Consider the following 15,800-nt stretch of genomic DNA (forward strand, 5'->3'; position numbering starts at 1 on the left):
TGTAAGTGTATGTGGGCAAAGATTGCTTAGCTAATAACAAAGTGAAAATGGAAGTTTTTTTAAAAATCAGACTGAATCATCTTAAAATTAGAATAAATCTGTCCCATGTTTTCATAGTCCCTTTAACATTCTACTATGAGTGATAGGCAAACAACAATATTGTTGCGCACCACCCCAATCTCCGAGTGGTGAGATTTCCAGGGGTCCCTGCGCTCGCCCAGGGTTTGGTTTCCTTGGAAAGAAGGTTAGCGGAGACTGGTGTCTTTATGAAATATGGTTTGTTTATTTACACACATTCCAACCTGAGCTTAGGATGGAGGGGTTCAAGGCATCAGCAGTCCAACATCCAGCTTTTCCATCAGGGTTACAGGAGGCACCCCAAAGCCGTAGTGCAGAAAGCCAGTCTCTCTGTCTGCCTCCAGTTCCCAGCCTTTCTCAGACACAACTAAAAACACAGCCTCTCCTCGGCCCCAGGATGGGGGGGGGATGCTCTCCTGAAGAGTTTCAATGACAAAAGGATCCCCCCTGGCCCATTCACCAGTGGATGGGCACCTGATAGACCCATTACCCCACCTGGCCACTCTATTAGATTAAAAAAAGAAACTCATCTGACCAGCAGAGCGGGTTTCTCACCCCCAGGCACAGGATTTCAAATCAGAGGCTGGAAGGGGACTCATAGAAATGATCGATCTCAACCCCAAACCCATAACAATATAGATTATTAAGCTTGTTACCCAGAAAGATTCTTACAAGGTTCTGAAATGCACAGGATGGTGATGATGATGAACATTTATTACCTGCCCTTCAGGTCTCAGGATGCCACAATAAGACTACTTAAACAAGAGTGCTTCTGCAATGAAAATTATTCTGTTTTCCTCTGATATCCATAACATGTTGTCTCTGCCTGTTTCTGCCTTGTTACTGTTATTCATGAACTCTACCTCATTTTCCTCCTGTGCACGTGCATTTATGTGTACTCTCATTAAAGCCCAAAGTTTTGATTCTAGCTAAACTGCTCAGTACAATGCAACATTCAATCACGTTCTGTTTTACATATAATTATACATTAAAACCTACAGATAATCATATAATTTCTGGAATGTACTGAATATTTACTCACCTTGTGAATGTAATTAATATTACTTTGTTATTATTGATAAATTAATTTATTCATTCACCATAGTGTTCAAAAGCAGTGCACATACAATGGGACAATTAAAATGCAACAAAAGCATGTCAGAAGTAATTTGATATGGTACAAGTAATATATCATAAACAAAACCAAACGTTATTCATCCAAAATCATCATATTCAAACAACACCATAACAAACACCATTTGTTATTTAGTTGTAATAAAGTATTCTGGGAAACTTAGTGTGCTGAAACTGATATTGCAGTTCAGCCTTTAGGAACAAGTATTGACTGAGCCCAATTGCTGCATGTTTTGTGGGGCTGACAAACCTTTTCTTATTAGTGTCACTTCATTCTTCTAAATACCCTTGACATGTGACCTATAACTTTTGTTCACAGTTCTAATCTCTTGATTGCTCATTGTAGGATCAATTTCCTGTCTGCCTTTACCAACTACAATTTTTATCTATCATTGTGGATTTTTGAGGAGATATTTACTGACACCTTTCATACTATAGGAGGTACTGTCACCTGTGGGCACTGCATTGGTGACCCCTGAGTTAGATGCATCCTTATATAATATATATTGCATGCAGCCAATTGACATTTTAAAGTTTAGAATTAACATTCACTGAGACAAAAATACATATGTGTTCTTGAGAACACTGCAGAAAATATGAATGCCAAGTTTGCCCAAACTTGGAATGATCTATCAAAACTGAAATATTTTTATGTTGGAGAATTTTGTTTTTCTCCTGTGGGTTCTTTTGCTGGGGGTCCTTGAATTAAAATTTTGAAGACACAGGCTTGCAGCAAAAAGGTAGGCCTTTATTGGATGACAAGTGTACACTTGATCAGTCTCCCTCTGAGTGAGTTGAACTGCAACTTGGCACTGTTTGCCTGGGGGTTTTATACATTTCAGGACAAAGACTTTAGCACCTACCAATCAGGATTTAACTCATCAGAATGACATAGACATGACAGTATTACGTAGGTATTACATGGGCATTTGCATAGGCATTGCATAGGTACTGTACTTCTCTGCATCGTGTTCTAGTGAATTTGGCAGTGTTCAGTACGTCACATGAAAGTACATTTTCACAGTGAGCTAAGCACTCCAGCTAGTGAGCAAGCAATTTAGTTATGCATTTTATTACTGCAATTCTTTCTTTCTACATCTCAGGGATACTGAGATGTTCTGCACAGTGTTATCTATTATTTTGAGTAGAAATAGTGCCAAACAAACCAGTACAGCAAAGGGAGACAGCTCCAAAGAGAAAAGGATCTGGCTTCCTACTAAACTATTAAAATGTTATGAACAATTCTTTTTTTAAAAAAAAAAAACAGATTTCCTTATGACTAAAACAAGACATTTCCAGTCCTAAAAATGAAATTGTGGCAGTGCCATCATTTAATTTTTATAAACAGTTGAAATCTCAGTGAGATTATAGGAAATGTGAAATTCTGCAAATAGAATGTCTTATTTCAGTAAAAAGCTGTCCAACTAGCTGAACGATATATACAGCTTTGTTTAATATGATCTAGAACCCTTTAAAAGATATAAGGTTTAGAGTGTGGAGGATTCTGTCTTCTACTTTATGAAAAAAACCTGATATTTTAATCTCACTCACCTCCTCCATAGGTTGCAGCACACATAATAGAAGATACCCATGCAATCTGTCCATAGGAGATGTTATAAACAGCCTGGAGTTCTTTGTAGTAGATTGTGAAAGCCTTAGGGAAGGCGTAAGCAAGTCCAACAGATATGGATGCTCCAAAGACGACTGCCCATCCCCATCCTCCATCAGGAGGGATGTAGCCCAAGTCTGTGTTTACTGGGGGAGACATGGCTGAGTTTATGTATCGCAGCTAGATGAAACAAGGAGGACCTAAGCAGAAAATAAAAAATAAAAATAAAATGAAAAGCGACATGAGTATAGCACTCTCAGACTTTCATCCTGCATGGCACAGATAAATCATGTTAGACTCTGGACTTAATTGTCTTACAGGAGGTGGGGTGCTTCTTCAGACAGCCGTGTATATTATTTCACTTATTTCAAAATGTAGCATGCCATCCCTGCTCTGCTTGGGGTCCCTCCTTCTCATTCTGCTGAGTGGGGCCCTGGACATCTGCCCCAAAGTCCTGTGCTGATGGCACCACTGTACAGCAAATATCAGATCATACTCTTTCTATAAATATAAACCAGAATGTAGGGAATGAACTACTTTCAGTTTTGCAACTGTGATTAGCAAATCTTATAACAAAATCCAGCAAATTCTACATCTGTCCAATCATTATAAGGAGAACAAAACTATTTCAGAATTCAGGTAAGGTATTTTTCTTTCATTTGTTTTAACATCATTTTACAATTTTGTTTTTATTTAATTTATTTGTTAGATTTCTTACCAGCCTTTTACTTTAATGTCCCAGGGTGGGTTACAATAAAATATACAGCTATAAAACTATTACAACCATAAAACAAGATCAGTGTAAAAGTAATTAAAAACAGTTAATTATATAAAACACTGTAAAACAATTGTTGTTATGTGCCTTCAAGTCGACTATAACTTACTGTCGACCCTATGAATCAGCGACCTCCAACAACATCTGTCGTGAACCACCCTGTTCAGATCTTGTAAGTTCAGGTCTGTGGCTTCCTTTATGGAATCAATCCATCTCTTGTTTGGCTTTCCTCTTTTTCTATTCCCTTCTGTTTTTCCCTGCATTATTGTCTTTTCTAGTGAATCATGTCTTCTCATGATGTGTCCAAAGTATGATAACCTCAGTTTCATCATTTTAGCTTCTAATGGTAGTTGTTGTTTAATTTGTTCTGACACCCAATTATTTGTCTTTTTCGCAGTCCATGGTATGTGCAAAGCTCTCCTCCAACACCACATATCGAATGAGTTGATTTTTCTCTTATCCACTTTTTTCCCTGTCCAACTTTCTCCATACATAGAGATCGGGAATACCATGGTCTGAATGATCCTGACTTTAGTGTTCAGTGATACATCATTGCATTTGAGGACCTTTTCTAATTCTCTCACAGCTGCCCTCCCCAGTCCTAGCCTTCTTCTGATTTCTTGACTATTGTCTCCATTTTGGTTAATAAACGTGTCCTCTCGACCCTTGCCCTTCTTGGCATATTAAAGCTTGCCGAGGGGGGTTGACCAAGTGGATCCAGAGTGTGGTCAATGCATCATTGCGGGAGGAAGTGGTTCTGGGCGCCCTGAAGGAGGCAGTGATCTGACCACTCCTGAAAAAGCGCACCCTGGACCTATAGGTTTATGACAACTACCGACCGGTTGCAAATACCTCCTTTTTAGGGAAGGTGATTGAGAGGGTTGTGCCACAGCAATTGCAAGTACTCTTGGATGAAACAGATTATCTTGACCCATCCCAGTCTGGGTTCAGGCCTGGTTATGGGACTGAATTGGCCTTGGTTGCCCTGATGGATGACCTTTATCGGGAGAAGGACAGGGGGAGTGCAACCCTGTTATTCTTACTTGATCTCTCAGTGACTTTTGATACCATTGACCATGGTATCCTTCTGGGCCGACTTGGTGAGATGGGTATTGGAGGCACTGTTTTACAGTGGTTCTGATCCTATCTCCAGGGACGCTCTCAGAGAATAGCATTGGGTGAATGTCTTTCGGCCCCCTGGCAGTTGTGCTGTGCGGTGCTGCAGGGTACCATCTTGTCCCCTGTGCTGTTTAACATCTATATGAAGCCCTTGGGAGCAGTCATCAGGAGATCTGGGGAAAGGTGTCAGCAGTATGTTGACAACACCCAGCTCTATTTCTCCATAACATCTGAATCAGGAGAGGCCGTTCAAGCCCTGGACCGGTGGTGGGCTGGATGCAGGCCAATAAACTGAGTCTGAATCCTAGCAAGACAGAGGCACTGTGGGTTGGTGGTTCCGGAGTTCGGATACTTGGTCAGTTGCCTGCTTTGGATGGGGTTGTACTCCCTCTGAAAAAGCAGGTCTGTAGTCTGGGGGTGCTCCTGCATCTATCTTTGTCGCTAGAGGCCCAGGTGACCTTCATGGCTAGGAGTACCTTTTACCGGCTTTGGCTGATAAGACACCTGCGGCTGTTTCTGGACCGGGATAGCCTGAGCACTGTTGTCCATGCACTGGTAACCTCTAGGTTGGATTACTGTAATGCGCTCTATGTGGGGCTGCTCTTGAGGTTGGTCCGGAAGCTGCAGCTGGTGCAAAATGCAGCAGCACAACTGCTCACTGAGGCAGGGTATCACCCACATATTACCCCGCTGCTGAAAGAATTGCACTGGCTGCCCATTTGCTACCAGGCCAAGTTCAAGGTTCTAGTTTTGGTGTACAAAGCCCTATACAGCTCAGGACCAGGATACCTGAAGGACCGTCTTACCCCTTATATACCCAGGTGAGGGCCTCCTGCAGATACCATCTTATCAAGAGGTTCATTCTGTACAATATAGGAAACGGACCTTGAGTGCGGCGGGCGGCACCTACCCTGTGGAATTCCCTCCCCTTAAATATTAGGCAGGCATCATCTCTGCTATCTTTTCGGCGCCTTTTGAAGACTTTCCTCTTCCAACAAGCCTTTTAAGTTGAGAGCTATCCCAGTCTGTGTCTGTGTTAGACTTGCTTTTAATATGTCTTTTAATATCTTTAACCCTTTTTTTAAAAAAAGATGTTTTTAAAGTTTTTTTTAATGTTTTTAACGTTTTTATTTTAAGGTATTTTAAGGTAGAATCATAGAGTTGGAAGGGGCCTTGTAGGCCATCGAGTCCAACCCCCTGCTCACAGCAGGAAATCCACAGCTAGAGCATCTCCCGCAGATAGTTGTCCAGCCTCTGCTTGAAGACATCCAGCGAAGGGGATCCCACCACCTCACTAGGCGGTCGGTTCCATTGCCGAACTGCCCTTACTGTCAAGAAGTTCCTTCTAAAGTCCAATTTGAATCTACGCTCCTGCAACTTAAAACCATTAGACTTAGTCCTACCCTCTGGGGCAGCAGAAAACAAATCTGTTCCCTCCTCTATGTGACAGCCCTTCAGGTACTTAAAGAGTGCAATCATGTCACCCCTCAGCCTTCTCTTCACCAGACTGAACATGCCAAGTTCCTTCATCGTATTTTTACGATGTTTTAAAGTGTTTTTAGTGCTTTTGTTTGCCGCCCTGGGCTCCTGCTGGAAGGAAGAGCGGGGTATAAATAAAATAATTAATAAATAATTAATAAATAATAACTGTGCCAAGGTATTGATAATCCTTGATAAGTTCAATGTGCTCGTTGTCAACTTTAAAGTTACCTAAATCTTCTGTTGTCATTACTTTAGTCTTTTTGACGTTCACCTGTAGTCCTGCTTTTGTACTTTCCTCTTAAACTTTCATGAGCATTTGTTTTAAATCGTTACTGGTTTCTGCTGGTAGTATGGTATCATCTGCATATCTTAAATTATTTATATTTCTCCCTCCAATTTTCACATCTCCTTCATCTTGGTCCAATCCTGCTTTCCGTATGATATGTTCTTCGTATAGATTAAATAAATAGGGTGATAAAATACACCCCTGTCTCACACCCTTTCCTATTGGGAACCAATTGGTTTCTCCATATGCTATCCTTACAGTAGCCTCTTGTCCACATTATAGGTTGCACATCAGGACAATCAGATGCTGTGGCATCCCCATTTCTTTTAAAGCATTCCATAGTTTTTCATGACCTACACAGTCAAAGGCTTTGCTGTAATCTATAAAGCACAGGATGATTTTCTTCTGAAATTCCTTGGTCCTTTCCATGATCCAACATATGTGTGCAATATCATCTCTGGTGCCTCTTCCCTTTCTAAATCCAGCTTGGACGTCTGGCATTTCTCGCTCCATATATGGTAAGAGCCTTTGTTGTAGACTCTTGAGCATTACTTTACTAGCATGGGATATTAAGGCAATAGTTTGATAATTACTGCATTCCCTGGGATCCCCTTTCTTTGGAATTAGGATGTATATTGAACACTCCCAGTCTGTGGGCCATTGTTTAGTTTTCCATATTTCTTTGGACAGATTCAGTCTCAGTAGCTTGTAGCAACTCTATTGGTATGCCATCTGTTCCTGGTGATTTGTTTCTTCCAAGTATTTTCAGAGCAGCTTTCACCTCACATTCTAAAATTTCTGGTTCTTCATCATATGGTTCCTCAGTGAATGAATCTGGCATCCTGGCATCTCTTCTATAGAGTTCTTGAATGTATTGCTTCCATCTTCCTTTTATTTCATCTCGGTCATTCGGTATATTTCCCTGTTGATTATTCAACATTCCTACTCTTGGTTTGAATTTCCCTTTCATTTCTCTAATCTTTTGGAATAGGGCTCTTGTTCTACCCTTTTTGTTGTCCTCTTCTATTTCCATACAATAACTATTGTAATAGTTCTCTTTGTCCCTACGTACTAGTCACTGTATTGTTGCATTTAGGGTTCTGACAGTGTGTCTATCTCCTTTTGCTTTTGCTTTTGCTTTCCTTCTCTCTTTAACCATTTGAAGAGTTTCTTCAGTCATCCGTTGAATGTTGTAAAACAATACAAACATTTAAAAACAATTCCACATATAAAAGCAGTTAAGAATAATTCCAATACAGACTGGAATAAACATCTCTACTTAAGTCTTGGTGGAAGAGGGAAATCTTTGATAAGCTCTGAAAAGATAGTAAAGACAGTGCCTATCTAATATTTAATGGGAAGGAATTCCAAAGGGTAGGTACCACCACACTGAAGACCTGATTGGACCTCGTGATAAGATAGTATCTGCAGGAGGCACTCACTTGCAGAACACTGTGTTTTGTTGGATATATAATGAGGTGAGACAATATTTTAGTTCCGCCCTTGTTCCAAGGGGCTCAGGATGAAGTACATGGGAGTTATCCCATTTTATCCTCAGAACCTCCCTATAAGATAGGTCTGAGAGATGGTAAATGTCCCAAGGCTTCATGGTTAAATGAGCATTTGAACCTCTGGTTTGTATCCAATGCTAGTCTTACTCAATGTAGATTATTGAAGTTGATGGACATGACTAACTGGGGTCCATTAATTCCAGTGGGTCTGCTCTGGGTAAGGCTAGCAATGGATATAATCCTCTGTCTTTCTGCTCCAAGTCAAACCTTTCTGCTCCAAGTCAGACCTTTCTGCTCCAAGTCAAACAGCAAATCCAGTGCACTGCACTGACTCTCTAATTACAAACAAATTAAAATTTATGACATAGGATAGCCCTGAAATCAACACAATACATATGTTTTTACTCCAATGAGTATCTTTTTTCACAAACATCTGAGAGAGCTTCAACAATTTGAAAGACCAGAATGCATTAAAACAACATTAATATATTTACTGTGTACATTTTTGTTCCTGTATTATACCGCCACGAGAGTGGCCGTATACTATAGCCAGCACGGATTTTTCACATTCTGCAGTGTTTAATTGAAAATACCCCCATGCCATTCTGCTGCTTTCTATAAGCTCATTTCAAACCAAAATCTAGTTCTGTGCTCAGAAATACTTACTTAATAACCCTCTAAGTTTTCATGGTGATACACAAAACAGTAAGAGATAATCGAGAGTTCAAAGTATTAGGTACTGTAAACTGCCCAGAGAGCTTCGGCTATGGGGCAGTATATAAATACAATAAATAAATAAATAAAACGAGAGAGAAAAATCCAGACCCCTGTTGGACTTTTTTTTGTCTGTGGTCTCATAATGTGTTGAAATTAATTAAAAACCAGCCATGTCCACAGAGTACCTGTAATCCTATTACTGACCTTGCCCCATACTCTGACCTTCATGTTTGCAGTTTAAAAGTTTTTTTTAAAAAATACCTGGCTGATTTTTAATTAATTTAAGAAATTTAACATTGAAGTCAATGATAATCAACAGGCATGCTCAGTAAAGACCAACTGTTAGTGTTCTAAAAGTCAGACTCACAGCTAATCTGGTGGCCAAACCCATGCCAGACAGAGCTCCAGTGGCCAGAGTGGTTTAACAGTCAGCCCCTCTTCTGGGGATTGTAGATCTATGAGGGGAATAGGGCCTCTCCTAGCAACTCTCAGCACCCTTCAAAAATTACACTTCCCAAGATCCTTTGGGAGAAACCATGACTGTCTGAAGTGAAATAAAGATCTGGTGTAGATGTGGCCAGGGACAGCTTTGGTTTACATTTGGGTGGGAGACTACTTGTCCCTTCTGTAGAATAAAAAGGTGGGGGAAACCCTGAAAAACAATGATACTGTTCACAATGTTTTCCTTTTGCAAATGAAAGAGGCTGTCCCTCTGCCCAGTGCCCACACACCAAATCTCCTCCTCTCACCCTCCTCCTACCCTCCCTGCCCCTCCCCCAGGTCAGTTTCACCTATCCTAAGCATGATTGTACAGTAGTAAATCCCATTGAACTCAAAAAGCATGCAAATGATCAAACCTGCCCTCCCTTCCCCTCCCTCCTATCACCTCCCTCTTGCCCCTTCCCTCCCCCTTTGCCCCTCCCTCCCCTTTCACCCTCCTGTTCCAATCCCATCCCCCATCCCCTTTCCCCTCCCTTCCTCCTCCTCTCCCCCTCCTCTCGCATGGTCAGTTTTACCTATCCTAAGCATGATTGCATGGGAGTAAATCTCAGTGAACTCAATAAGCATACAAATGATCAAACCTACCCTTCCTCCTATCCCCTCCTCCTGCCCTTCCCCTTCCTTCCCCTCTCCTGCTCCTCTCCCTCCCTTTTCAATCCTCTCCTCCCCCTGCCTCTCCCCCGTCTATCCTGTGGTCAGTTTCACCTATCCTAATCATGACTTCACGGGAGTAAATCCCATTGAGTTCAATAAGATTGCAAATTATCAGACCTGCCTTTCCCCTTCCCCTCTCTCTTTCCCCTCCTCTCCCTCCTCCCTTCTTCCTCCCATCCCCTCTTCCTTGTTCCTCATCCCCTGCCCACACCAGCCCTCCCTCCCTCTTCTCCTCCTCCCCTGTGATCAATTTCACCTATGCTAAGCATGATTGCAGAGGAGTAAATCCCATTTTATGATCAATCCATTCTCAGTAAACTTGCACAGGATCCCATTTCTTACGTCCCAGATTAAAAAGCAGAGAAATTCACTAATAGGCAAAAACCTTTACGGTTTAAGAACGTACCTATAGCCAACAGATATTTCTATCAAACTTTAAAAGGAAGGGAAATTGGGCAGCTATAATGAATGCACCAGGGGAGCAGGAGACCTGGCCTCCTCTCTGAGATACTGGACTGCCCTACAGATTTCTCAAAATGCAAACACAATTTGGATTGTCCAATCTACTTCCTGTGTAGATTAGAAGAATTTGGTAACGTGCCTCTGAGCATATGGTGAGTGATGGCATCAGCACATCACATGTCTTGTTTCTGTTATTTGGGCTCATTGCAGGTGTTTTTATTTATTTTATTTATTTATTTATAAATGAAACAAATAAATAAATAAAATAAATAAAAACACCTGCAATGAGCCCAAATAACAGAAACAAGACATGTGATGTGCTGATCTTGTTTTAACAGGGAGGAAGCAACAATATTGACAGTTGATATAGTTCAAATAGTCACTTTAAATATGTTTGATTTACTTTGCAGTTTTAGTGAAGCATTTTCTTTTGCTTCTGTTTCTGTGAATATGTGAAGTACAGCAACACTTTGCATAATTTACACTAAAAAAACCCTCCAAAAACAATTGTGGAATAATGGCACTGACTATTCTGCAGAATACTCTTCAGTGGACATGAGAAGTATCTCAGTTTGTACAAGATAAAATAGTGGGAAATGAAATACAAATTTCTAGGTGTGCTCTATGTTTTTAATTCACCATGCCCACCCTTCCTTAAGTGGGGTGGTTTAAGCATAGCAGGCTAAACACATGCATCTTGGGCAGGCCATGCTTATTTTTCCAACAGCTATATTCATTGCTTAGGTAGCAACACATTGTAATGAGTCTGATTTTACATCAAGCTGAAGTTTCAGATTCAACTGTTAATGCACACAAAAGGCTGCCTTCACCATCATATGGCATTGACCAATAAAAAGACTTTGAAATTAATAAAAAATAAATTTGACACAGATTTCTAGGATGAATAATGAGAGAAATATAATTTTCTAGGTTAGATTCTCTGTAGAAACAGTAGTAACACAGAAAAGGCGCAAAGCAAGAACACCAACAAACATACAAAAATGTAATTCTCCATCTTTGGAGATGTAGTCCTTATTGCAGGTGTTGCCACCACTCACTATGTGCTCAGAGGCACGTTACCAAATTCTTCCAAGCTACACAGGAAGTGGATTGTACAGTGAAAGACCAACTCAAATTGTGTTTGCATTTATATAAATTTGTAGGGCAGTACAATATCTCAGACAGGAGGTCAGGTCTCCTGCTCCCCTGGTGCATTCTCTATAGTTGCCCAATTCCCTTGCTTTTTAAAGTTTGATAGAAATATCTGTAGGCTATAGGTACATTCTTAAACCACAAGGTTTTTTGCCTATTAGTGAATTTAGTTACATTTATGATTTTCCATAGAAATCAATAGCCACTGACTGGGGACTTAAATTAAGAAATGTTACATGCGTTTCTAGGAACATGCATGTACACGTGATCTGCACTCATGTGTGAAAGGTAGATTTTTTTACATGAGTCAGATGTGCTCTGTTCTGAAAATATGCCTAAACTGTTCTAAACATAGAAATTCATAACCATAACACAGACAATTCAAAAGGGAATTTTTATTACAATGAGATGGAAAAAATGAGGTTTCAATTACTACAGTGTAGCAGATATAACAGTACATTCACATGTGCATTTCATCTTAATATGTTATTACATTCATACTCCTTAACCTAAAGAACTTAACTCCTTAACCTAAAGAACTTAGTCCCTCTCTTCCAAGGTGAAAATAGATGAAAAGGTAGGAAATAACATTTGTCATGAAAACCTCCAAGAAGACAGAATAGTATTCACAGTTACCTATCCTGTGCCTAAAGAAACATTCCTGCACCTGTGTATATGAATGTAAGTTGAAGTTAGAAGCCAGGACCAGGAACTCTAAGCCTTTTAGATTCACAAGTCTGCCATTGTGGTTGCTTTGAGTTAGGATGCCAGCAAGGCAAAAAAAAAAAATCCTTACCTACAGCGTCTTGGTCTGACATCCTGCTGAGATATTCCTTGAGTGCAAAGAAGAGGATGTGAATCAATGGTATGGCTTAGAGTGTGAGATGCCCAAATCTATTCTTTTATAGGATTCTGGACCTTACAGGTCTGTAAAAAAAGGAGGGGAATAGAATTATGGGATGTTTCCACCCTTTTAAGAGTGAGAAAAAGTTCAGAAGGTTAAAAGATCCCAGGCTTTAAAATTCTGTCTGTTCCAAAGTGTGCTACATCCTAATTTATGTTGGTGGGAGGGAATAAACCTCTTTAAGGACTATTGTGGTTGCAGTTAAGGTTCTCTACCCAGCCACTTTTTTGCCTTGTTGTGACCTTATAATCAGGCAATTTGAGTTTTAAGCTCAAGCCACTGAAGAGAGTAAGAGAAATGAAAGGGGGTGATTTTCCTCAGCATGCCGCTCTTGTCAACCCCGTAGTACAGTAAATGAACCACAGAAATAATCTGCCGGGGGCTGCCATTTTACAGAACAGTAATCAAAGCAAAATCTGTCCCCCATCCCAAACACCAGGGCCAGCTCAAGGTATTTTTTTGCCTGAGGTGACGCAGTCAAGCATGCACACATGCCTAAGTCAAAGTGCATAGTACCCAAAGTCAGTCAAGTCATTTTGCCACATGTGGCAAACAAAATCCCGCGAGTACCTCTCTGTCCCCCTGACTGTAAAAATGCAACAATAATACATCAAATAACTTACAGTTTGCTGCCCTTTCACGACACCCAAAAGCAGTTGCTTGAGGTGTCCACCTCACTCTGGCCAGTGATAGGGCCAGCACTGTCAGGCACTGATATCTTTGTGACTCATAGTTGCTTTACATGAAGTAACAGTACATCAGTATTCAAATTTTCTGACCCTGAACCCACTTTTAATCCAAAGCTGTAACACAGATCCCTCAGTTTATTATACTGCTTATTACTGCAATATATAATGTGCATAGATGTAGACACAAAGAAGGGAATTTTGGCAGCTATGATTTCTCACGCATAGGCGAACCTGCTGAAATTTCTTTGGTATGCAGTGATTCAAAGTAAATAACCTCTGTCCTCCTTTTCTTTGCTGCTTCGGTTCCTGCTTCCTCCTCCTCCCTTTCACCTTCCCATTTTTGGTCTCATATATGCATATGCGCATTAAACAAACAGGAAAATGGTTTTGATACTACTGGTGCAGCCTACTTATGGGTCCTAACAACCAGTAATAATATAGAAATTACCAGTGGTAGTATGCACATTTACACCCTACTGAGGTCAGGGTGGCACAGGCATGTGTGTTTCTGTGTGTGTATGTTAGGGATGCGGTTCGCTGCCTAGTTCCAATTTGCTTGTATTCCTATAGTTCATCATTCAGTCCTAATCCACCTTTGTTTTTGTTCCTGCTTGCTTTTGCCCTTGACGATTCGATCCACTGGTGTGGTTTGTTTGGTGGCGAAAAAAATTACGTAAATTTTAACATAAATGCTTATGTAAATCTATGGAAATTAATGCATAATAACAATTGTAATTACAAAAATAATTATGTAAAATCAGAGGAAATTTTTTTGGGAAAAAGCTGTGCTAATTACAACAGCCGTGGCCCGCCACAAAAATCAGTGTTGGTCAGAAAAGACAGTGGACTGTCGGCGGAGTGGATATTCTCCCCCATTCCTCATGTGTGTGTGTGTGTGTGTGTGTGTGTGTGTGTGTGTGTGTGTGTGTGTGTGTGTGTGTGTGTGTGTGTGTGTGTGTGTGTGTGTGTGTGTGTGTGTGTGTGTGTGAGAGAGAGAGAGAGAGAGAGAGAGAGAGAGAGAGAGAGAGAGAGAGAGAGACTTCACTATAGAACTTTAGGAATTCCAAATACGTTTCTGATGCAGATTAAAAAGAAACAGTACTTACCTTCTTACAGCCTCCCCTTTTCAGGCTTGAAAAAAAGGACTTCTTGTGATTTAAAGGCTTAAAAGTTATGGAGCTCAGAGCCCAAGTGATAAGTATATGGGATCCCATATCTTCGTTCTTAAGAGTCTACAGGAACTTCACCAAGTCTCTTACCTTAAAATGCTGTTCCACAGAGCTGTCCTGGTGATTTGCCTTTGTTTTTCCTTACGAGAGATTAAACTTGACCCTCTTTTAGGACAAATGCTTCATTGTACAGTTTTTTGACAGGGTGGTAAAAAGCCTGCTTTTTACCCCTGCTTATAAGGGTAAGTCCATTGCACAAGTAGCAGGTTATTGATTGTTCAGCGTTCTGATCAGAAAAGTATGCACTATTAAAATCTCGTGGCAATTGGGCATGGAGGGTACAGGATCTCCAGAAAACCAGCTCAAAGCTCCTGAAATGTTCTTGGGAAACTAATTCAACGGTTCACCTAAGGTTTGGAGGCAGTCTGTGTATCCTTGTGCCAGGCCCTCAGTTTTGATCCAGAAGCAGCAAGGGCTATTGCATCACTAACATTCTTACCATTTTCTTGAATCATTAAAACAAGAACATGGGCCAACAAAAAATTACCTTTCCTTCTTAGGAGCAAAGCCAGGTCCCTCCTCTCAAGATGAAATATTAAATTGATGGCAAAGGTTGTTTGACATGGGGGAGAAGGGAAGGAGGAGAAAGAAGCAAGCCAAGGACCCCTAACTCACATGTTGTAAAAGAACTTTGTGATGTTTCCTTGCATAGCTAATCAAAGATTCCATAACAAGGGGAAAAGATTTACAAACACCTGTGCAGAACCCTTCAGCAAAGACAACTGCAAACTCTTACTACTGAAGGACAGGGGGAAAGTGGTGGAAGAAGAAACAGGTGGGAACCAGTCTTTTGACCAGCCCTTTTCTGGGTTTTCAGCAACCTGACATAGAAATTAAGCAAGTGAAGCTTTCCCTAGAATATAGAAAAAATGGAAGTAAAAGAAAGCTTCACTGTCTAATTTCTGCATCTGTCAAAATCCCTGGCTTTTATCTAGCATAGAAATTCTATCTAACATAACTTGGAAAAATGTAGTTGGGGGAGGTGTTTGTATGTTTATTTGATTTGTTTCCTGCCTTTCAATACAGAAGGGACTCCAAAGCAACTTACATATAATACAATGACATTGGGGCTGCTACTATCCCTCCAGCAGATGGCATTGCTTTGTGGTAGCCTCCCTTCTCACCTCCCAGGATCGCAAGTTTTTTATAGTCCAGAGGCACGGAAGAAAAAGCAGGTGCAGTAGATGGGCTTCAGGTGATTACTGCTCAGTGCTATAGTGACCCTGTTCTAAAGCACCACACATACATGTATACACACACTGTCTCTCAAGATACAAATCCTTCTGTAGGCTTGCAAGAAGATAAGAGAGATGGAGAACTCATTGATTATGATCTGGTCTGCACTTTAAAACCTTTTAGCTTTGCCAAAAGGTGCATTTCTGGATTCAGGGCCAGTATTGTGTGTGTAGTATTGGACTAATTTGCATAAATGGAATTTAGGTCATAAGCAGCAGTGAGGAGTTCTGGGGTAGAAAAAGTTTACTTCTTTTCAGTAGGA

At 40.7% G+C, this 15,800-nt stretch overlaps 1 long non-coding RNA gene across 1 annotated transcript; it reads right to left on the reverse strand.

The window, feature by feature from the left end:
- Positions 1-2,769: 2,769 nt before the first annotated feature.
- On the reverse strand, positions 2,770-14,405 carry LOC133382373 (uncharacterized). Its single transcript, XR_009761929.1, has 3 exons — positions 14,333-14,405; positions 12,277-12,407; positions 2,770-3,021 (listed from the first exon to the last, which is right to left on the reverse strand). It is a non-coding gene; the product is annotated as an uncharacterized LOC133382373 (long non-coding RNA).
- Positions 14,406-15,800: the final 1,395 nt, after the last annotated feature.

Source organism: Rhineura floridana, chromosome 3, assembly GCF_030035675.1.
Source record: "Rhineura floridana isolate rRhiFlo1 chromosome 3, rRhiFlo1.hap2, whole genome shotgun sequence".
Taxonomy (NCBI): domain Eukaryota; kingdom Metazoa; phylum Chordata; class Lepidosauria; order Squamata; family Rhineuridae; genus Rhineura; species Rhineura floridana.